This window comes from Tubulanus polymorphus, chromosome 7, assembly GCF_964204645.1.
Source record: "Tubulanus polymorphus chromosome 7, tnTubPoly1.2, whole genome shotgun sequence".
Lineage (NCBI taxonomy): Eukaryota > Metazoa > Nemertea > Palaeonemertea > Tubulaniformes > Tubulanidae > Tubulanus > Tubulanus polymorphus.
The window spans coordinates 13,978,670-14,000,755 of record NC_134031.1 but is presented as its reverse complement, the minus strand read 5'-3'; the positions used below and the strand labels follow the sequence as shown (position 1 = coordinate 14,000,755).

General features: G+C 43.2%; 11 non-coding genes across 11 annotated transcripts; all 11 read right to left on the bottom strand.

The window, feature by feature from the left end:
• Positions 1–372: 372 nt before the first annotated feature.
• Positions 373–568, bottom strand: LOC141909407 (U2 spliceosomal RNA). The gene has a single exon (XR_012619723.1). It is a non-coding gene; the product is annotated as a U2 spliceosomal RNA (small nuclear RNA).
• Positions 569–5,499: 4,931 nt separating this feature from the next.
• On the bottom strand, positions 5,500–5,692 carry LOC141909406 (U2 spliceosomal RNA). The gene has a single exon (XR_012619722.1). It is a non-coding gene; the product is annotated as a U2 spliceosomal RNA (small nuclear RNA).
• Positions 5,693–7,303: 1,611 nt separating this feature from the next.
• LOC141909396 (U2 spliceosomal RNA) lies at positions 7,304–7,496 on the bottom strand. The gene has a single exon (XR_012619713.1). It is a non-coding gene; the product is annotated as a U2 spliceosomal RNA (small nuclear RNA).
• A 1,611-nt stretch (positions 7,497–9,107) lies between these two features.
• On the bottom strand, positions 9,108–9,300 carry LOC141909395 (U2 spliceosomal RNA). The gene has a single exon (XR_012619712.1). It is a non-coding gene; the product is annotated as a U2 spliceosomal RNA (small nuclear RNA).
• Positions 9,301–10,911: 1,611 nt separating this feature from the next.
• LOC141909394 (U2 spliceosomal RNA) lies at positions 10,912–11,104 on the bottom strand. The gene has a single exon (XR_012619711.1). It is a non-coding gene; the product is annotated as a U2 spliceosomal RNA (small nuclear RNA).
• Positions 11,105–12,715: 1,611 nt separating this feature from the next.
• Positions 12,716–12,908, bottom strand: LOC141909393 (U2 spliceosomal RNA). Its single transcript, XR_012619710.1, has one exon. It is a non-coding gene; the product is annotated as a U2 spliceosomal RNA (small nuclear RNA).
• A 1,611-nt stretch (positions 12,909–14,519) lies between these two features.
• On the bottom strand, positions 14,520–14,712 carry LOC141909392 (U2 spliceosomal RNA). The gene has a single exon (XR_012619709.1). It is a non-coding gene; the product is annotated as a U2 spliceosomal RNA (small nuclear RNA).
• Positions 14,713–16,323: 1,611 nt separating this feature from the next.
• On the bottom strand, positions 16,324–16,516 carry LOC141909391 (U2 spliceosomal RNA). Its single transcript, XR_012619708.1, has one exon. It is a non-coding gene; the product is annotated as a U2 spliceosomal RNA (small nuclear RNA).
• Positions 16,517–18,127: 1,611 nt separating this feature from the next.
• LOC141909422 (U2 spliceosomal RNA) lies at positions 18,128–18,320 on the bottom strand. The gene has a single exon (XR_012619735.1). It is a non-coding gene; the product is annotated as a U2 spliceosomal RNA (small nuclear RNA).
• Positions 18,321–19,930: 1,610 nt separating this feature from the next.
• On the bottom strand, positions 19,931–20,123 carry LOC141909421 (U2 spliceosomal RNA). Its single transcript, XR_012619734.1, has one exon. It is a non-coding gene; the product is annotated as a U2 spliceosomal RNA (small nuclear RNA).
• A 1,611-nt stretch (positions 20,124–21,734) lies between these two features.
• Positions 21,735–21,927, bottom strand: LOC141909413 (U2 spliceosomal RNA). The gene has a single exon (XR_012619727.1). It is a non-coding gene; the product is annotated as a U2 spliceosomal RNA (small nuclear RNA).
• Between the last annotated feature and the right edge of the window lie 159 nt (positions 21,928–22,086).

The window sequence follows — 22,086 nt, the reverse complement described above, 5'->3', positions numbered from 1 at the left end:
CGTAATTACGCAACGCATATTCTACGTATTATGTACTTCGACATTACGCCGGAGCCCAGGTCAAGGTCAGTTTGTTAATGGTCTAGATCTTCTCTGGAACTGAAGCCGAAGCTCACGCCCACACAAACCCTGGCCGCAAACCATTCATCGGCCTATTACATCGCCAGAGATTTATAAGTATTTAAGCCAATCAGATACGTTGTTTTTCACGCGTGCGATTGGCTAATCGCTGGTGGCCGCTAAGCGGCCACCCGTGCACCCAAAAAAATCTTAGGCCTACAGACAGAGCTCGTGTTGGCGTGAGCCAAACAGAACCTGGTAAGCGAGGATAGACCTAGGCTCAACTATCTTTATTTGATATTGAACTCCCAGAGGGAGTGAGCCGATCCTGGAGGTACTGCAATACCAGGCCAACTCGTGGCGAAGGCGGAGCAAGCCCCTGACTCTTCACCTAGTGCCAAAAATCAGTTTAATATCGAAGCTCCCCTATGGGGAGCGTATCAGATATTAAGCTGATAAGAACAGATACTACACTTTGATCTTAATCTCTTATTTATTTGACTGGTAATTGTAAAAACTTTTGCGATTAAATTTCGTTTGATTTGGCGTCCCTTACATACCCACCACACCTGCCGGGAGCGAAACAGGGGGTTTGTTTTTGAAATCGGAAATCGAAGTACAAAATGTAGTTGAGTTGTCGTCGGTCGAGGTTACATCATTTTTTTTAAATCGAAGTACATAATTGAAAATGTCGGTTCCGGTTCGTCGGAACAATCATCCATCCAGCCTGAACCGGCAAGCGACTGATGGGAGTTTATGTTGTTTAAAGCCTAATTAATACATCTAACTTTGAAAATAACTATAAGGGGCTAAGATCGGTAATGTTCGTTTTTTTTAATTTTTTTGGTCGTTTTCCGCGTGTAAATAATCCGAGAGTTTTTGCATTTTCCGAGTAAATATTGGTGTAAATTCCTCTATGTTGTCCGCCCTGCATGTTGATTAGTTTAAAGTAGCACATTTTGAACGCAAATTATCCAGATGAGAGTACGGTCCTGGTATCCGAAGATGCAGCTCCAATGAGGATGGGTTTCTCCGTCAAGGGGTGCGCAGTTGGTACTTCACGTCTGGTGCTGAATTTGCCTGAAAGTATAAGTTTCATACGGGAGCAGTTTTGTGTTTCTATTTACAGTGCATAGACAGGTGCGTGGATGCGTCGCGGCCCAACGGACAGTGCTATGCGCATTGATAGACCGTCAACAGGAAAGCGACACAGGCACGCGAGTATTTGTACATACAATTATTTGATACAGTCTATTTTGGGTTTTATTTACAGTTTTGATCTTAGACACGCGCCGCTTCAATAGCTGGCCGACAGTTCTATGCGTAATGAAAGACCGTCGATGAGTCACCGAGGCGGCAAGTGCGCTGAATCAAATGTCACAGTCAGGTTTTTTAGTTTTTGGTGAGACCGATGTCCAGAGGCAACTTTCCAGCCGCCACCGCGCGCAAATAGACTGAGCTTGCTATCCTGAAGCCAAAAAGGAGGCAGCTTTGATCTTTTTTTTTTTTTTTTTTTTTTTTTTTTTTTTTTTTTTTTTTACATATAAACTTTATTTTACAAAAGGAAGGCTCCATAACAACTACATCACACCAACTGGAGTCAGGTGGGGGACTGGAGGTATTTACATCATATTCCAAGCAATCATAAATGTATATTTAATTCTTTTCAATTCGATTTAAACGTTATTCATAACACTGGTTAGTAACAGTCGTATATGTATATTAAGAAGACAATTCAAACTGCATTAACTGGAACATTTCACTACACATCATACATACATCGTTTAATTCTTTCCAATATTTACACATTATCCGTAATGACACAAATTATTCTTTATATTTACAAAATAGGAATACTTTTGTCTAGTATAGAAATATCAAGTCATCATTCACAGTCACATGTATAGTATGTATGAAACGATTTAATTGCTATTTACAGAAACCTAAACGCTCTTTTCTGGCCTTACAAAATATCATTAATCGTACTGAGTGCTATTTCATTTATAAAGTAATTATTTCCGTTGCATCTGATCAGTGTTTCATTTTGAGTCCAAACATTAATATTTTTCCTGGCCGTAATCTCCTGTTTCAATCGTTTGGCTATAAAATTACGAGCATAATTTTTCATATCTAGTTCAGTTTCTCCTGCGCATGCCTTGCGATGATTCTTATACAGTGTCCATTTCAAGACCGTTATCAAATAGTTACATATACGCCTACTGTGTGGATTTATGATCGCTTGTTTAGAAAAACCAAAACAAATTGTACGTTTAGTTAAGAGGGCTGGTTGTTCTGCTACCTGAGCTATTATCGTTTGAAATCTAGTAAAAAGTCTTACAGCTGCCGGACATTCAATTATGACATGCGTATTAGTGGCTGCACGGCCGCATATTTTACAGGTAGGGTCGTTAGAAACTTGCCATGTCACGAGTTTAGTTGCTGTAGCTAGGGTATCGTGTAGAAACCTCCATTGCATATCCCCTAATTTATTCTCAGTTATTGGATGATAAATGTCTCCCCATATTTGAGCCCAATTTATGTTATGTTCGTTTAGAATTGTTTGGATTTTATTTTGACTAATTGGTTTTATGTGGCCGAATTTTGCATGGACTATGGCATTATATATTTCGCGCATCGAAGTATCAGCTAATGGTTTTCTATAGTTCTGTATTTTAATTGTGTAAGCTGATTTTTTATTATCATCAATGGTTTCGTCACCCAGGGTGACCCGCCATTCGCGAGGTATAGCAGCGTAAATTCGGCTGTGTTTTCCTTCGTCTACTAATATCGGCGTAAAATTATCAATATCTTTGAAATTACCATATTCATCGAAGAAATGCTTGATATTTGTTAAACCTATGTCAGTATATTCTGGATAATTCAAGGTCCTACCATTGACAGTTATTGAGGGGTTATTAAACACTAAGTTATTCTTAATATCGTGCTTCGACCATTTCGGTTCAACGAGAGCCATCACATACTTCCACGCGGTTAAAAGGCTTTTGTAGTATGAATTCCGAGTTTCTCTATTTATGAAATTTTCATTTATAAGGGAATCTATCGACCAGCCCTGTCCTAGCACTTGATTAAGATAATAATTCAGTAATGTTCTCCATTTAGATCCTCGATTCATTTCTACTAGGATAGTTCGTGCCCTTTGGGCCATTACTCTACAACTAATGTTATTAATTGCTAATCCACCACTGCTTAAGGGTTGATAGATTATCTCCGCTCTTACATAATGTTTACCATAAGACCAAAGAAAATCGTTAATTTTTTTCTGAATACGTTCGACGTAAATATTGGGTATAGGATAAATTTCTGAGACATACCATAAGACAGGTAAAATGAACGAATTAATAACTACCCGTTTGCCTTTGTACGACAGTTTAGTCTGTCGCCATTGATTTATTATGTTTGTAATTGTGTTAATCTTTCGTTCCCAATTAAGTTTATCGATGTCACCAAGACCAAAATACATGCCATATATTTTTATGTGTCTGTTTGACCAATTTAGGTTTAGGGGTTTATCCGTTCTATTCTTGGAGGCACCAATCCATAAACCTTCCGTCTTTTCTTTATTTATTTTGGCTCCAGAAGATTGCTCAAATTCCGTTAAAACATGGAAAAGTTTCTTGATTGATTCAATACTTGTTAAGGTTAGGGTTGTATCGTCAGCATATTGTTTCATTTTACACACTTCCCCGTTTGGCAAGGTGATACCCTCAATTTCTGGATCGCGCCTTATTCTAATTGCTAAGGTTTCAGCTACAATAATATAGAGAAGCGCACTCATTGGGCATCCTTGTCTTACTCCTCGTTCAAGAGAGAATGGATTTGTAAGGAAACCATTACTTTTAATCAAGGACTTGGGATCAGAATAACACATTTCGATGTATTTGATTATATTTTCGCCGAAGCCAAACGATTTCAGGGATTTGAACATATATGACCAATCTACTCGATCAAATGCCTTCATCTGATCGATCGCTAATAGAAAGGCCTCAATATTTTCATCGTTGGTATACTGGATTAGGTCACGGATTATGTGACAATTGTCATGGATCCGTCTACCTTTAACATTACATGTTTGATCAGGATCAATAATATCTGTCAAAACAGTAATTAACCTATTTGAAATAGTTTTAGTTATAATCTTATAGTCTGTACAAAGTAAAGTAATCGGTCTCCAATTTCCTAAGCGTGTTCTTTCCCCCCTTTTGTGTATGAGAGTGATTACGCCAATTTTCATAGATTCTGTAATTGTATTTAAACGAATACATTCACACACGACTTCGTGGAAATCGTATTTCAGGCGGAACGGGATGATTTGAATTTGAATTGGTACCGCCCCGGTGTCGTACGGATATTGCAGGGAATCCCCGAACTGCCACGTTTGGTATGGCGCCGTATTCTAACTTCAAGCAAAATAGTTCCAAGGAATCCTCTATTTTTTTCATCGATTTGCCTCTCAGGATCCACGGATTTCGCACATACATCAGTTTTCCGTCGACTCTCCTATTTGTTGAATTAGCCTACCGTTTCACTGCCCTACCTGTGGCTGGTTCCATTGATCTAGGTACTATTTTTGGGGTCCTGCGCTACGCGCTTCCCGGTCTCGGCGAAGCCTACTCAACTCTAGGCCCTTTACTAGTTTGCAGTCAGGGTGAATCTTTCTCGCGTATATGGATAAACGTAGGTCGATACTCGATATTTATTAGGCACACGGTTTGAATACGCTGTGGCCCGATATGACAGCGCAATAAATCGGGACTCGAACCCTTATCATGCCACCGGTTGCTATGATATCACCGAAAAAAGTTGCTATGTTACTCAGTAATGCGGTTGCTAGCTTCGATTTCTTTGCCTCCGGATAAGATGACTTGCCGTGAAATTCAGCGTTGGTTGCTAAAACTTAAGACGGAAAGTATTTCAACTGATTCGGAGATCCCGATTGGGCGATGATTGATGGATCGAAAGTATTCATGGATGGTAAATATATACTCACAGTCCAATGAAGCGAATAAATCGACGACAGACGACGGAATTCAACTTCCGTCATTGATTCGTAATTACGCAACGCATATTCTACGTATTATGTACTTCGACATTACGCCGGAGCCCAGGTCAAGGTCAGTTTGTTAATGGTCTAGATCTTCTCTGGAACTGAAGCCGAAGCTCACGCCCACACAAACCCTGGCCGCAAACCATTCATCGGCCTATTACATCGCCAGAGATTTATAAGTATTTAAGCCAATCAGATACGTTGTTTTTCACGCGTGCGATTGGCTAATCGCTGGTGGCCGCTAAGCGGCCACCCGTGCACCCAAAAAAATCTTAGGCCTACAGACAGAGCTCGTGTTGGCGTGAGCCAAACAGAACCTGGTAAGCGAGGATAGACCTAGGCTCAACTATCTTTATTTGATATTGAACTCCCAGAGGGAGTGAGCCGATCCTGGAGGTACTGCAATACCAGGCCAACTCGTGGCGAAGGCGGAGCAAGCCCCTGACTCTTCACCTAGTGCCAAAAATCAGTTTAATATCGAAGCTTCCCTATGGGGAGCGTATCAGATATTAAGCTGATAAGAACAGATACTACACTTTGATCTTAGCCAATAGGCCGAGAAGCGATACCGTTGAATGAACGCAATTCAATATATATGTCGAACAACCGTTATTTACATCAACTGTGTGAGACATATAAAAATGTACGCGCTATACCTTTTTGAATGATTTTAATTTTCGATAGGGCATTCAAATGAAAATTGAATTGATTTCATATATTCCGGTATTAATTTCGAGCCACTACGATGGATCTAAAATTATGCAAATAAATTGTGAACTTCATTATGCCCGGAAAATTTGCTACTACCTACGAATATTCATAATATCGATAATATCCTACACTTTAGTCGCGATAAAAACACTTGTGAAACGCTCAGTGAACCAACCCAAAAGCGTAACCGCTACGATGTCGGTAGGCTACGACACGTGGTTCGCACAATTTGCGGGATGCGTTCGCTGTCCGCCGCCAACATCTTCACTTTACGTAGAAGTGAGTTTCGTTCTCCACATGCCCATCCAAACTTTTGAAATGATAGTCGTCTAGAAAGGAAAAAGGCGGAACGGGATGATTTGAATTTGAATTGGTACCGCCCCGGTGTCGTACGGATATTGCAGGGAATCCCCGAACTGCCACGTTTGGTATGGCGCCGTATTCTAACTTCAAGCAAAATAGTTCCAAGGAATCCTCTATTTTTTCATCGATTTGCCTCTCAGGATCCACGGATTTCGCACATACATCAGTTTTCCGTCGACTCTCCTATTTGTTGAATTAGCCTACCGTTTCACTGCCCTACCTGTGGCTGGTTCCATTGATCTAGGTACTATTTTTGGGGTCCTGCGCTACGCGCTTCCCGGTCTCGGCGAAGCCTACTCAACTCTAGGCCCTTTACTAGTTTGCAGTCAGGGTGAATCTTTCTCGCGTATATGGATAAACGTAGGTCGATACTCGATATTTATTAGGCACACGGTTTGAATACGCTGTGGCCCGATATGACAGCGCAATAAATCGGGACTCGAACCCTTATCATGCCACCGGTTGCTATGATATCACCGAAAAAAGTTGCTATGTTACTCAGTAATGCGGTTGCTAGCTTCGATTTCTTTGCCTCCGGATAAGATGACTTGCCGTGAAATTCAGCGTTGGTTGCTAAAACTTAAGACGGAAAGTATTTCAACTGATTCGGAGATCCCGATTGGGCGATGATTGATGGATCGAAAGTATTCATGGATGGTAAATATATACTCACAGTCCAATGAAGCGAATAAATCGACGACAGACGACGGAATTCAACTTCCGTCATTGATTCGTAATTACGCAACGCATATTCTACGTATTATGTACTTCGACATTACGCCGGAGCCCAGGTCAAGGTCAGTTTGTTAATGGTCTAGATCTTCTCTGGAACTGAAGCCGAAGCTCACGCCCACACAAACCCTGGCCGCAAACCATTCATCGGCCTATTACATCGCCAGAGATTTATAAGTATTTAAGCCAATCAGATACGTTGTTTTTCACGCGTGCGATTGGCTAATCGCTGGTGGCCGCTAAGCGGCCACCCGTGCACCCAAAAAAATCTTAGGCCTACAGACAGAGCTCGTGTTGGCGTGAGCCAAACAGAACCTGGTAAGCGAGGATAGACCTAGGCTCAACTATCTTTATTTGATATTGAACTCCCAGAGGGAGTGAGCCGATCCTGGAGGTACTGCAATACCAGGCCAACTCGTGGCGAAGGCGGAGCAAGCCCCTGACTCTTCACCTAGTGCCAAAAATCAGTTTAATATCGAAGCTCCCCTATGGGGAGCGTATCAGATATTAAGCTGATAAGAACAGATACTACACTTTGATCTTAGCCAATAGGCCGAGAAGCGATACCGTTGAATGAACGCAATTCAATATATATGTCGAACAACCGTTATTTACATCAACTGTGTGAGACATATAAAAATGTACGCGCTATACCTTTTTGAATGATTTTAATTTTCGATAGGGCATTCAAATGAAAATTGAATTGATTTCATATATTCCGGTATTAATTTCGAGCCACTACGATGGATCTAAAATTATGCAAATAAATTGTGAACTTCATTATGCCCGGAAAATTTGCTACTACCTACGAATATTCATAATATCGATAATATCCTACACTTTAGTCGCGATAAAAACACTTGTGAAACGCTCAGTGAACCAACCCAAAAGCGTAACCGCTACGATGTCGGTAGGCTACGACACGTGGTTCGCACAATTTGCGGGATGCGTTCGCTGTCCGCCGCCAACATCTTCACTTTACGTAGAAGTGAGTTTCGTTCTCCACATGCCCATCCAAACTTTTGAAATGATAGTCGTCTAGAAAGGAAAAAGGCGGAACGGGATGATTTGAATTTGAATTGGTACCGCCCCGGTGTCGTACGGATATTGCAGGGAATCCCCGAACTGCCACGTTTGGTATGGCGCCGTATTCTAACTTCAAGCAAAATAGTTCCAAGGAATCCTCTATTTTTTCATCGATTTGCCTCTCAGGATCCACGGATTTCGCACATACATCAGTTTTCCGTCGACTCTCCTATTTGTTGAATTAGCCTACCGTTTCACTGCCCTACCTGTGGCTGGTTCCATTGATCTAGGTACTATTTTTGGGGTCCTGCGCTACGCGCTTCCCGGTCTCGGCGAAGCCTACTCAACTCTAGGCCCTTTACTAGTTTGCAGTCAGGGTGAATCTTTCTCGCGTATATGGATAAACGTAGGTCGATACTCGATATTTATTAGGCACACGGTTTGAATACGCTGTGGCCCGATATGACAGCGCAATAAATCGGGACTCGAACCCTTATCATGCCACCGGTTGCTATGATATCACCGAAAAAAGTTGCTATGTTACTCAGTAATGCGGTTGCTAGCTTCGATTTCTTTGCCTCCGGATAAGATGACTTGCCGTGAAATTCAGCGTTGGTTGCTAAAACTTAAGACGGAAAGTATTTCAACTGATTCGGAGATCCCGATTGGGCGATGATTGATGGATCGAAAGTATTCATGGATGGTAAATATATACTCACAGTCCAATGAAGCGAATAAATCGACGACAGACGACGGAATTCAACTTCCGTCATTGATTCGTAATTACGCAACGCATATTCTACGTATTATGTACTTCGACATTACGCCGGAGCCCAGGTCAAGGTCAGTTTGTTAATGGTCTAGATCTTCTCTGGAACTGAAGCCGAAGCTCACGCCCACACAAACCCTGGCCGCAAACCATTCATCGGCCTATTACATCGCCAGAGATTTATAAGTATTTAAGCCAATCAGATACGTTGTTTTTCACGCGTGCGATTGGCTAATCGCTGGTGGCCGCTAAGCGGCCACCCGTGCACCCAAAAAAATCTTAGGCCTACAGACAGAGCTCGTGTTGGCGTGAGCCAAACAGAACCTGGTAAGCGAGGATAGACCTAGGCTCAACTATCTTTATTTGATATTGAACTCCCAGAGGGAGTGAGCCGATCCTGGAGGTACTGCAATACCAGGCCAACTCGTGGCGAAGGCGGAGCAAGCCCCTGACTCTTCACCTAGTGCCAAAAATCAGTTTAATATCGAAGCTCCCCTATGGGGAGCGTATCAGATATTAAGCTGATAAGAACAGATACTACACTTTGATCTTAGCCAATAGGCCGAGAAGCGATACCGTTGAATGAACGCAATTCAATATATATGTCGAACAACCGTTATTTACATCAACTGTGTGAGACATATAAAAATGTACGCGCTATACCTTTTTGAATGATTTTAATTTTCGATAGGGCATTCAAATGAAAATTGAATTGATTTCATATATTCCGGTATTAATTTCGAGCCACTACGATGGATCTAAAATTATGCAAATAAATTGTGAACTTCATTATGCCCGGAAAATTTGCTACTACCTACGAATATTCATAATATCGATAATATCCTACACTTTAGTCGCGATAAAAACACTTGTGAAACGCTCAGTGAACCAACCCAAAAGCGTAACCGCTACGATGTCGGTAGGCTACGACACGTGGTTCGCACAATTTGCGGGATGCGTTCGCTGTCCGCCGCCAACATCTTCACTTTACGTAGAAGTGAGTTTCGTTCTCCACATGCCCATCCAAACTTTTGAAATGATAGTCGTCTAGAAAGGAAAAAGGCGGAACGGGATGATTTGAATTTGAATTGGTACCGCCCCGGTGTCGTACGGATATTGCAGGGAATCCCCGAACTGCCACGTTTGGTATGGCGCCGTATTCTAACTTCAAGCAAAATAGTTCCAAGGAATCCTCTATTTTTTCATCGATTTGCCTCTCAGGATCCACGGATTTCGCACATACATCAGTTTTCCGTCGACTCTCCTATTTGTTGAATTAGCCTACCGTTTCACTGCCCTACCTGTGGCTGGTTCCATTGATCTAGGTACTATTTTTGGGGTCCTGCGCTACGCGCTTCCCGGTCTCGGCGAAGCCTACTCAACTCTAGGCCCTTTACTAGTTTGCAGTCAGGGTGAATCTTTCTCGCGTATATGGATAAACGTAGGTCGATACTCGATATTTATTAGGCACACGGTTTGAATACGCTGTGGCCCGATATGACAGCGCAATAAATCGGGACTCGAACCCTTATCATGCCACCGGTTGCTATGATATCACCGAAAAAAGTTGCTATGTTACTCAGTAATGCGGTTGCTAGCTTCGATTTCTTTGCCTCCGGATAAGATGACTTGCCGTGAAATTCAGCGTTGGTTGCTAAAACTTAAGACGGAAAGTATTTCAACTGATTCGGAGATCCCGATTGGGCGATGATTGATGGATCGAAAGTATTCATGGATGGTAAATATATACTCACAGTCCAATGAAGCGAATAAATCGACGACAGACGACGGAATTCAACTTCCGTCATTGATTCGTAATTACGCAACGCATATTCTACGTATTATGTACTTCGACATTACGCCGGAGCCCAGGTCAAGGTCAGTTTGTTAATGGTCTAGATCTTCTCTGGAACTGAAGCCGAAGCTCACGCCCACACAAACCCTGGCCGCAAACCATTCATCGGCCTATTACATCGCCAGAGATTTATAAGTATTTAAGCCAATCAGATACGTTGTTTTTCACGCGTGCGATTGGCTAATCGCTGGTGGCCGCTAAGCGGCCACCCGTGCACCCAAAAAAATCTTAGGCCTACAGACAGAGCTCGTGTTGGCGTGAGCCAAACAGAACCTGGTAAGCGAGGATAGACCTAGGCTCAACTATCTTTATTTGATATTGAACTCCCAGAGGGAGTGAGCCGATCCTGGAGGTACTGCAATACCAGGCCAACTCGTGGCGAAGGCGGAGCAAGCCCCTGACTCTTCACCTAGTGCCAAAAATCAGTTTAATATCGAAGCTCCCCTATGGGGAGCGTATCAGATATTAAGCTGATAAGAACAGATACTACACTTTGATCTTAGCCAATAGGCCGAGAAGCGATACCGTTGAATGAACGCAATTCAATATATATGTCGAACAACCGTTATTTACATCAACTGTGTGAGACATATAAAAATGTACGCGCTATACCTTTTTGAATGATTTTAATTTTCGATAGGGCATTCAAATGAAAATTGAATTGATTTCATATATTCCGGTATTAATTTCGAGCCACTACGATGGATCTAAAATTATGCAAATAAATTGTGAACTTCATTATGCCCGGAAAATTTGCTACTACCTACGAATATTCATAATATCGATAATATCCTACACTTTAGTCGCGATAAAAACACTTGTGAAACGCTCAGTGAACCAACCCAAAAGCGTAACCGCTACGATGTCGGTAGGCTACGACACGTGGTTCGCACAATTTGCGGGATGCGTTCGCTGTCCGCCGCCAACATCTTCACTTTACGTAGAAGTGAGTTTCGTTCTCCACATGCCCATCCAAACTTTTGAAATGATAGTCGTCTAGAAAGGAAAAAGGCGGAACGGGATGATTTGAATTTGAATTGGTACCGCCCCGGTGTCGTACGGATATTGCAGGGAATCCCCGAACTGCCACGTTTGGTATGGCGCCGTATTCTAACTTCAAGCAAAATAGTTCCAAGGAATCCTCTATTTTTTCATCGATTTGCCTCTCAGGATCCACGGATTTCGCACATACATCAGTTTTCCGTCGACTCTCCTATTTGTTGAATTAGCCTACCGTTTCACTGCCCTACCTGTGGCTGGTTCCATTGATCTAGGTACTATTTTTGGGGTCCTGCGCTACGCGCTTCCCGGTCTCGGCGAAGCCTACTCAACTCTAGGCCCTTTACTAGTTTGCAGTCAGGGTGAATCTTTCTCGCGTATATGGATAAACGTAGGTCGATACTCGATATTTATTAGGCACACGGTTTGAATACGCTGTGGCCCGATATGACAGCGCAATAAATCGGGACTCGAACCCTTATCATGCCACCGGTTGCTATGATATCACCGAAAAAAGTTGCTATGTTACTCAGTAATGCGGTTGCTAGCTTCGATTTCTTTGCCTCCGGATAAGATGACTTGCCGTGAAATTCAGCGTTGGTTGCTAAAACTTAAGACGGAAAGTATTTCAACTGATTCGGAGATCCCGATTGGGCGATGATTGATGGATCGAAAGTATTCATGGATGGTAAATATATACTCACAGTCCAATGAAGCGAATAAATCGACGACAGACGACGGAATTCAACTTCCGTCATTGATTCGTAATTACGCAACGCATATTCTACGTATTATGTACTTCGACATTACGCCGGAGCCCAGGTCAAGGTCAGTTTGTTAATGGTCTAGATCTTCTCTGGAACTGAAGCCGAAGCTCACGCCCACACAAACCCTGGCCGCAAACCATTCATCGGCCTATTACATCGCCAGAGATTTATAAGTATTTAAGCCAATCAGATACGTTGTTTTTCACGCGTGCGATTGGCTAATCGCTGGTGGCCGCTAAGCGGCCACCCGTGCACCCAAAAAAATCTTAGGCCTACAGACAGAGCTCGTGTTGGCGTGAGCCAAACAGAACCTGGTAAGCGAGGATAGACCTAGGCTCAACTATCTTTATTTGATATTGAACTCCCAGAGGGAGTGAGCCGATCCTGGAGGTACTGCAATACCAGGCCAACTCGTGGCGAAGGCGGAGCAAGCCCCTGACTCTTCACCTAGTGCCAAAAATCAGTTTAATATCGAAGCTCCCCTATGGGGAGCGTATCAGATATTAAGCTGATAAGAACAGATACTACACTTTGATCTTAGCCAATAGGCCGAGAAGCGATACCGTTGAATGAACGCAATTCAATATATATGTCGAACAACCGTTATTTACATCAACTGTGTGAGACATATAAAAATGTACGCGCTATACCTTTTTGAATGATTTTAATTTTCGATAGGGCATTCAAATGAAAATTGAATTGATTTCATATATTCCGGTATTAATTTCGAGCCACTACGATGGATCTAAAATTATGCAAATAAATTGTGAACTTCATTATGCCCGGAAAATTTGCTACTACCTACGAATATTCATAATATCGATAATATCCTACACTTTAGTCGCGATAAAAACACTTGTGAAACGCTCAGTGAACCAACCCAAAAGCGTAACCGCTACGATGTCGGTAGGCTACGACACGTGGTTCGCACAATTTGCGGGATGCGTTCGCTGTCCGCCGCCAACATCTTCACTTTACGTAGAAGTGAGTTTCGTTCTCCACATGCCCATCCAAACTTTTGAAATGATAGTCGTCTAGAAAGGAAAAAGGCGGAACGGGATGATTTGAATTTGAATTGGTACCGCCCCGGTGTCGTACGGATATTGCAGGGAATCCCCGAACTGCCACGTTTGGTATGGCGCCGTATTCTAACTTCAAGCAAAATAGTTCCAAGGAATCCTCTATTTTTTCATCGATTTGCCTCTCAGGATCCACGGATTTCGCACATACATCAGTTTTCCGTCGACTCTCCTATTTGTTGAATTAGCCTACCGTTTCACTGCCCTACCTGTGGCTGGTTCCATTGATCTAGGTACTATTTTTGGGGTCCTGCGCTACGCGCTTCCCGGTCTCGGCGAAGCCTACTCAACTCTAGGCCCTTTACTAGTTTGCAGTCAGGGTGAATCTTTCTCGCGTATATGGATAAACGTAGGTCGATACTCGATATTTATTAGGCACACGGTTTGAATACGCTGTGGCCCGATATGACAGCGCAATAAATCGGGACTCGAACCCTTATCATGCCACCGGTTGCTATGATATCACCGAAAAAAGTTGCTATGTTACTCAGTAATGCGGTTGCTAGCTTCGATTTCTTTGCCTCCGGATAAGATGACTTGCCGTGAAATTCAGCGTTGGTTGCTAAAACTTAAGACGGAAAGTATTTCAACTGATTCGGAGATCCCGATTGGGCGATGATTGATGGATCGAAAGTATTCATGGATGGTAAATATATACTCACAGTCCAATGAAGCGAATAAATCGACGACAGACGACGGAATTCAACTTCCGTCATTGATTCGTAATTACGCAACGCATATTCTACGTATTATGTACTTCGACATTACGCCGGAGCCCAGGTCAAGGTCAGTTTGTTAATGGTCTAGATCTTCTCTGGAACTGAAGCCGAAGCTCACGCCCACACAAACCCTGGCCGCAAACCATTCATCGGCCTATTACATCGCCAGAGATTTATAAGTATTTAAGCCAATCAGATACGTTGTTTTTCACGCGTGCGATTGGCTAATCGCTGGTGGCCGCTAAGCGGCCACCCGTGCACCCAAAAAAATCTTAGGCCTACAGACAGAGCTCGTGTTGGCGTGAGCCAAACAGAACCTGGTAAGCGAGGATAGACCTAGGCTCAACTATCTTTATTTGATATTGAACTCCCAGAGGGAGTGAGCCGATCCTGGAGGTACTGCAATACCAGGCCAACTCGTGGCGAAGGCGGAGCAAGCCCCTGACTCTTCACCTAGTGCCAAAAATCAGTTTAATATCGAAGCTCCCCTATGGGGAGCGTATCAGATATTAAGCTGATAAGAACAGATACTACACTTTGATCTTAGCCAATAGGCCGAGAAGCGATACCGTTGAATGAACGCAATTCAATATATATGTCGAACAACCGTTATTTACATCAACTGTGTGAGACATATAAAAATGTACGCGCTATACCTTTTTGAATGATTTTAATTTTCGATAGGGCATTCAAATGAAAATTGAATTGATTTCATATATTCCGGTATTAATTTCGAGCCACTACGATGGATCTAAAATTATGCAAATAAATTGTGAACTTCATTATGCCCGGAAAATTTGCTACTACCTACGAATATTCATAATATCGATAATATCCTACACTTTAGTCGCGATAAAAACACTTGTGGAACGCTCAGTGAACCAACCCAAAAGCGTAACCGCTACGATGTCGGTAGGCTACGACACGTGGTTCGCACAATTTGCGGGATGCGTTCGCTGTCCGCCGCCAACATCTTCACTTTACGTAGAAGTGAGTTTCGTTCTCCACATGCCCATCCAAACTTTTGAAATGATAGTCGTCTAGAAAGGAAAAAGGCGGAACGGGATGATTTGAATTTGAATTGGTACCGCCCCGGTGTCGTACGGATATTGCAGGGAATCCCCGAACTGCCACGTTTGGTATGGCGCCGTATTCTAACTTCAAGCAAAATAGTTCCAAGGAATCCTCTATTTTTTCATCGATTTGCCTCTCAGGATCCACGGATTTCGCACATACATCAGTTTTCCGTCGACTCTCCTATTTGTTGAATTAGCCTACCGTTTCACTGCCCTACCTGTGGCTGGTTCCATTGATCTAGGTACTATTTTTGGGGTCCTGCGCTACGCGCTTCCCGGTCTCGGCGAAGCCTACTCAACTCTAGGCCCTTTACTAGTTTGCAGTCAGGGTGAATCTTTCTCGCGTATATGGATAAACGTAGGTCGATACTCGATATTTATTAGGCACACGGTTTGAATACGCTGTGGCCCGATATGACAGCGCAATAAATCGGGACTCGAACCCTTATCATGCCACCGGTTGCTATGATATCACCGAAAAAAGTTGCTATGTTACTCAGTAATGCGGTTGCTAGCTTCGATTTCTTTGCCTCCGGATAAGATGACTTGCCGTGAAATTCAGCGTTGGTTGCTAAAACTTAAGACGGAAAGTATTTCAACTGATTCGGAGATCCCGATTGGGCGATGATTGATGGATCGAAAGTATTCATGGATGGTAAATATATACTCACAGTCCAATGAAGCGAATAAATCGACGACAGACGACGGAATTCAACTTCCGTCATTGATTCGTAATTACGCAACGCATATTCTACGTATTATGTACTTCGACATTACGCCGGAGCCCAGGTCAAGGTCAGTTTGTTAATGGTCTAGATCTTCTCTGGAACTGAAGCCGAAGCTCACGCCCACACAAACCCTGGCCGCAAACCATTCATCGGCCTATTACATCGCCAGAGATTTATAAGTATTTAAGCCAATCAGATACGTTGTTTTTCACGCGTGCGATTGGCTAATCGCTGGTGGCCGCTAAGCGGCCACCCGTGCACCCAAAAAAATCTTAGGCCTACAGACAGAGCTCGTGTTGGCGTGAGCCAAACAGAACCTGGTAAGCGAGGATAGACCTAGGCTCAACTATCTTTATTTGATATTGAACTCCCAGAGGGAGTGAGCCGATCCTGGAGGTACTGCAATACCAGGCCAACTCGTGGCGAAGGCGGAGCAAGCCCCTGACTCTTCACCTAGTGCCAAAAATCAGTTTAATATCGAAGCTCCCCTATGGGGAGCGTATCAGATATTAAGCTGATAAGAACAGATACTACACTTTGATCTTAGCCAATAGGCCGAGAAGCGATACCGTTGAATGAACGCAATTCAATATATATGTCGAACAACCGTTATTTACATCAACTGTGTGAGACATATAAAAATGTACGCGCTATACCTTTTTGAATGATTTTAATTTTCGATAGGGCATTCAAATGAAAATTGAATTGATTTCATATATTCCGGTATTAATTTCGAGCCACTACGATGGATCTAAAATTATGCAAATAAATTGTGAACTTCATTATGCCCGGAAAATTTGCTACTACCTACGAATATTCATAATATCGATAATATCCTACACTTTAGTCGCGATAAAAACACTTGTGAAACGCTCAGTGAACCAACCCAAAAGCGTAACCGCTACGATGTCGGTAGGCTACGACACGTGGTTCGCACAATTTGCGGGATGCGTTCGCTGTCCGCCGCCAACATCTTCACTTTACGTAGAAGTGAGTTTCGTTCTCCACATGCCCATCCAAACTTTTGAAATGATAGTCGTCTAGAAAGGAAAAAGGCGGAACGGGATGATTTGAATTTGAATTGGTACCGCCCCGGTGTCGTACGGATATTGCAGGGAATCCCCGAACTGCCACGTTTGGTATGGCGCCGTATTCTAACTTCAAGCAAAATAGTTCCAAGGAATCCTCTATTTTTTCATCGATTTGCCTCTCAGGATCCACGGATTTCGCACATACATCAGTTTTCCGTCGACTCTCCTATTTGTTGAATTAGCCTACCGTTTCACTGCCCTACCTGTGGCTGGTTCCATTGATCTAGGTACTATTTTTGGGGTCCTGCGCTACGCGCTTCCCGGTCTCGGCGAAGCCTACTCAACTCTAGGCCCTTTACTAGTTTGCAGTCAGGGTGAATCTTTCTCGCGTATATGGATAAACGTAGGTCGATACTCGATATTTATTAGGCACACGGTTTGAATACGCTGTGGCCCGATATGACAGCGCAATAAATCGGGACTCGAACCCTTATCATGCCACCGGTTGCTATGATATCACCGAAAAAAGTTGCTATGTTACTCAGTAATGCGGTTGCTAGCTTCGATTTCTTTGCCTCCGGATAAGATGACTTGCCGTGAAATTCAGCGTTGGTTGCTAAAACTTAAGACGGAAAGTATTTCAACTGATTCGGAGATCCCGATTGGGCGATGATTGATGGATCGAAAGTATTCATGGATGGTAAATATATACTCACAGTCCAATGAAGCGAATAAATCGACGACAGACGACGGAATTCAACTTCCGTCATTGATTCGTAATTACGCAACGCATATTCTACGTATTATGTACTTCGACATTACGCCGGAGCCCAGGTCAAGGTCAGTTTGTTAATGGTCTAGATCTTCTCTGGAACTGAAGCCGAAGCTCACGCCCACACAAACCCTGGCCGCAAACCATTCATCGGCCTATTACATCGCCAGAGATTTATAAGTATTTAAGCCAATCAGATACGTTGTTTTTCACGCGTGCGATTGGCTAATCGCTGGTGGCCGCTAAGCGGCCACCCGTGCACCCAAAAAAATCTTAGGCCTACAGACAGAGCTCGTGTTGGCGTGAGCCAAACAGAACCTGGTAAGCGAGGATAGACCTAGGCTCAACTATCTTTATTTGATATTGAACTCCCAGAGGGAGTGAGCCGATCCTGGAGGTACTGCAATACCAGGCCAACTCGTGGCGAAGGCGGAGCAAGCCCCTGACTCTTCACCTAGTGCCAAAAATCAGTTTAATATCGAAGCTCCCCTATGGGGAGCGTATCAGATATTAAGCTGATAAGAACAGATACTACACTTTGATCTTAGCCAATAGGCCGAGAAGCGATACCGTTGAATGAACGCAATTCAATATATATGTCGAACAACCGTTATTTACATCAACTGTGTGAGACATATAAAAATGTACGCGCTATACCTTTTTGAATGATTTTAATTTTCGATAGGGCATTCAAATGAAAATTGAATTGATTTCATATATTCCGGTATTAATTTCGAGCCACTACGATGGATCTAAAATTATGCAAATAAATTGTGAACTTCATTATGCCCGGAAAATTTGCTACTACCTACGAATATTCATAATATCGATAATATCCTACACTTTAGTCGCGATAAAAACACTTGTGAAACGCTCAGTGAACCAACCCAAAAGCGTAACCGCTACGATGTCGGTAGGCTACGACACGTGGTTCGCACAATTTGCGGGATGCGTTCGCTGTCCGCCGCCAACATCTTCACTTTACGTAGAAGTGAGTTTCGTTCTCCACATGCCCATCCAAACTTTTGAAATGATAGTCGTCTAGAAAGGAAAAAGGCGGAACGGGATGATTTGAATTTGAATTGGTACCGCCCCGGTGTCGTACGGATATTGCAGGGAATCCCCGAACTGCCACGTTTGGTATGGCGCCGTATTCTAACTTCAAGCAAAATAGTTCCAAGGAATCCTCTATTTTTTCATCGATTTGCCTCTCAGGATCCACGGATTTCGCACATACATCAGTTTTCCGTCGACTCTCCTATTTGTTGAATTAGCCTACCTTTTCACTGCCCTACCTGTGGCTGGTTCCATTGATCTAGGTACTATTTTGGGGTCCTGCGCTACGCGCTTCCCGGTCTCGGCGAAGCCTACTCAACTCTAGGCCCTTTACTAGTTTGCAGTCAGGGTGAATCTTTCTCGCGTATATGGATAAACGTAGGTCGATACTCGATATTTATTAGGCACACGGTTTGAATACGCTGTGGCCCGATATGACAGCGCAATAAATCGGGACTCGAACCCTTATCATGCCACCGGTTGCTATGATATCACCGAAAAAAGTTGCTATGTTACTCAGTAATGCGGTTGCTAGCTTCGATTTCTTTGCCTCCGGATAAGATGACTTGCCGTGAAATTCAGCGTTGGTTGCTAAAACTTAAGACGGAAAGTATTTCAACTGATTCGGAGATCCCGATTGGGCGATGATTGATGGATCGAAAGTATTCATGGATGGTAAATATATACTCACAGTCCAATGAAGCGAATAAATCGACGACAGACGACGGAATTCAACTTCCGTCATTGATTCGTAATTACGCAACGCATATTCTACGTATTATGTACTTCGACATTACGCCGGAGCCCAGGTCAAGGTCAGTTTGTTAATGGTCTAGATCTTCTCTGGAACTGAAGCCGAAGCTCACGCCCACACAAACCCTGGCCGCAAACCATTCATCGGCCTATTACATCGCCAGAGATTTATAAGTATTTAAGCCAATCAGATACGTTGTTTTTCACGCGTGCGATTGGCTAATCGCTGGTGGCCGCTAAGCGGCCACCCGTGCACCCAAAAAAATCTTAGGCCTACAGACAGAGCTCGTGTTGGCGTGAGCCAAACAGAACCTGGTAAGCGAGGATAGACCTAGGCTCAACTATCTTTATTTGATATTGAACTCCCAGAGGGAGTGAGCCGATCCTGGAGGTACTGCAATACCAGGCCAACTCGTGGCGAAGGCGGAGCAAGCCCCTGACTCTTCACCTAGTGCCAAAAATCAGTTTAATATCGAAGCTCCCCTATGGGGAGCGTATCAGATATTAAGCTGATAAGAACAGATACTACACTTTGATCTTAGCCAATAGGCCGAGAAGCGATACCGTTGAATGAACGCAATTCAATATATATGTCGAACAACCGTTATTTACATCAACTGTGTGAGACATATAAAAATGTACGCGCTATACCTTTTTGAATGATTTTAATTTTCGATAGGGCATTCAAATGAAAATTGAATTGATTTCATATATTCCGGTATTAATTTCGAGCCACTACGATGGATCTAAAATTATGCAAATAAATTGTGAACTTCATTATGCCCGGAAAATTTGCTACTACCTACGAATATTCATAATATCGATAATATCCTACACTTTAGTCGCGATAAAAACACTTGTGAAACGCTCAGTGAACCAACCCAAAAGCGTAACCGCTACGATGTCGGTAGGCTACGACACGTGGTTCGCACAATTTGCGGGATGCGTTCGCTGTCCGCCGCCAACATCTTCACTTTACGTAGAAGTGAGTTTCGTTCTCCACATGCCCATCCAAACTTTTGAAATGATAGTCGTCTAGAAAGGAAAAAGGCGGAACGGGATGATTTGAATTTGAATTGGTACCGCCCCGGTGTCGTACGGATATTGCAGGGAATCCCCGAACTGCCACGTTTGGTATGGCGCCGTATTCTAACTTCAAGCAAAATAGTTCCAAGGAATCCTCTATTTTTTCATCGATTTGCCTCTCAGGATCCACGGATTTCGCACATACATCAGTTTTCCGTCGACTCTCCTATTTGTTGAATTAGCCTACCGTTTCACTGCCCTACCTGTGGCTGGTTCCATTGATCTAGGTACTATTTTTGGGGTCCTGCGCTACGCGCTTCCCGGTCTCGGCGAAGCCTACTCAACTCTAGGCCCTTTACTAGTTTGCAGTCAGGGTGAATCTTTCTCGCGTATATGGATAAACGTAGGTCGATACTCGATATTTATTAGGCACACGGTTTGAATACGCTGTGGCCCGATATGACAGCGCAATAAATCGGGACTCGAACCCTTATCATGCCACCGGTTGCTATGATATCACCGAAAAAAGTTGCTATGTTACTCAGTAATGCGGTTGCTAGCTTCGATTTCTTTGCCTCCGGATAAGATGACTTGCCGTGAAATTCAGCGTTGGTTGCTAAAACTTAAGACGGAAAGTATTTCAACTGATTCGGAGATCCCGATTGGGCGATGATTGATGGATCGAAAGTATTCATGGATGGTAAATATATACTCACAGTCCAATGAAGCGAATAAATCGACGACAGACGACGGAATTCAACTTCCGTCATTGATTCGTAATTACGCAACGCATATTCTACGTATTATGTACTTCGACATTACGCCGGAGCCCAGGTCAAGGTCAGTTTGTTAATGGTCTAGATCTTCTCTGGAACTGAAGCCGAAGCTCACGCCCACACAAACCCTGGCCGCAAACCATTCATCGGCCTATTACATCGCCAGAGATTTATAAGTATTTAAGCCAATCAGATACGTTGTTTTTCACGCGTGCGATTGGCTAATCGCTGGTGGCCGCTAAGCGGCCACCCGTGCACCCAAAAAAATCTTAGGCCTACAGACAGAGCTCGTGTTGGCGTGAGCCAAACAGAACCTGGTAAGCGAGGATAGACCTAGGCTCAACTATCTTTATTTGATATTGAACTCCCAGAGGGAGTGAGCCGATCCTGGAGGTACTGCAATACCAGGCCAACTCGTGGCGAAGGCGGAGCAAGCCCCTGACTCTTCACCTAGTGCCAAAAATCAGTTTAATATCGAAGCTCCCCTATGGGGAGCGTATCAGATATTAAGCTGATAAGAACAGATACTACACTTTGATCTTAGCCAATAGGCCGAGAAGCGATACCGTTGAATGAACGCAATTCAATATATATGTCGAACAACCGTTATTTACATCAACTGTGTGAGACATATAAAAATGTACGCGCTATACCTTTTTGAATGATTTTAATTTTCGATAGGGCATTCAAATGAAAATTGAATTGATTTCATATATTCCGGTA